Source organism: Homarus americanus, unplaced genomic scaffold (genome assembly GCF_018991925.1).
Source record: "Homarus americanus isolate GMGI-L3 unplaced genomic scaffold, GMGI_Hamer_2.0 scaffold54742, whole genome shotgun sequence".
In the NCBI taxonomy this organism is placed as follows: Eukaryota; Metazoa; Arthropoda; class Malacostraca; order Decapoda; family Nephropidae; genus Homarus; species Homarus americanus.
Genome location: NW_024719778.1, coordinates 510239 through 511849, shown reverse-complemented (window position 1 = coordinate 511849; position 1611 = coordinate 510239). Strand labels below are relative to the sequence as shown.

The 1611-nt window shown below is 40.7% G+C and overlaps 1 non-coding gene across 1 annotated transcript; it reads left to right on the top strand.

Annotated features, from left to right (window-relative positions):
* Positions 1–361: 361 nt before the first annotated feature.
* Trnal-caa lies at positions 362–477 on the top strand. Its single transcript has 2 exons — positions 362–399; positions 433–477. It is a non-coding gene; the product is annotated as a tRNA-Leu (tRNA).
* The last annotated feature ends 1134 nt before the right edge of the window (positions 478–1611 follow it).

Here is a 1611-nt window from a genome sequence, read left to right as displayed (position 1 = left end):
GAAATTACTACTACCACTCTAATGATAACAACAACAACAACAACAACAACAATAATAATAATAATAGTAATAATAATAATAATAATAATAATAATAATAATAATAATAATAATAATAATAATAATAATAAATAGTAATAAATAATAAGAAAATAAACATAAAAAAATCAGTGCTACCAACGAATAACTCAGGTAAAACTCATTATCTTGTGTTGGTTATGGTGACAGCAGCAGTGTAGACAGTAAAATGGAAATAATCACTTGTTACGACTATTGATGTCCTATTTAGGTGTGTCTGAGGCCTCAATTAGCGTGTATATATGTTTGCTTATCTGTATGTCTTCCTTTATTTAAGCATGTGTGTCAGGATGGCCGAGTGGTCTAAGGCGCCAGACTCAAGGTAACTTCCCTTCTGATAAAAGGGTAACGGGCATTCTGGTCCTCTCTGAGGGCGTGGGTTCGAATCCCACTCCTGACAATTGTTTTAGGGCGACCTGCCTGGGTTCGATCCCCGGGCAGGGTGAAACAATGGGTAGTTTCTTCATGCCATTTGCCTCTGTCTACCCAGGAGTAATTGGGGACTTGGATGTTAATCGATTTGCGGCTTGTGTTCCGGTGTAATGACTAGCCAATGCAATTGGTGAGTTGTCCGGTCTTCTCGGACTATTCCTTGACACTGGGTCATGCAACGCGTTTACTTAGGGTGTGGTTGTTGTATTGGCGACAGCTTCTACACCTTAAACAAATTCACGCCTAGGTGGCCCTTGGTCTGGTTTTTCCTCAAACACGAAGGGCAACCATTGTGTCTGTATGTATGTACAGTATGTATGTCTCTGCACAAAGATAATGTTTATGGTCGTGATTGTACACATTTGAGCATTAGTGCGTGTACGTCACTCCTTTTTATGTATTCAAAGTGTCATGTGTACATGCTTTATGTCGACATGCGCGTTTAAGAATCATGTGAAGGTGACTGACATTCTTTCTTCAGGCAATTGTCAAAATATAAAATAATAATTACAATAATCTATTTAAACAGACATATAATGTGTGTGTGTTTAGTACATAACTTGCGTGTGTCATCCTGTGTGTGTGTGTGGGGAGGTAACCTGGAGAAGTGTGGTGGTATATAACACACACACACTTTACCTTCTCACAAACATTAATATTACCCTCTACACTCCCTACCCCTCCCACCCCCACAACCCTCTACCTCCCTCCCTCCCACCTCAGACAACAAGTCCCCCTCTCCTCCCCCTCCCCTCTTTCTACCCCCCCACACACACACAAAACAAGCACCGTTTGCCAGGACAGAGTCGACACATTAGTGAGCGCCAACAAACGGTTCCACCTCACGAAAACCTCCAGCGTAAACACCCTTAAAAAACATTGATAGCGGGAATTAAATAAAGAACGTGACAATGTTTCAGACATATTTAGACACGAGTTTTTATAACATGTTTTTGTTCCATCGAGGTCTTTTGTCTGTTGTCTGACTGTCTATCTGTCTGTGTATATGTTTGTACGTGAGTTAATTTGTTAGTTAGGTTGGATTTAGAGAATGGAATGATCCTCTGATTCGTGGCAGGTAGGTAAGGTGAGAGGGTGGAGG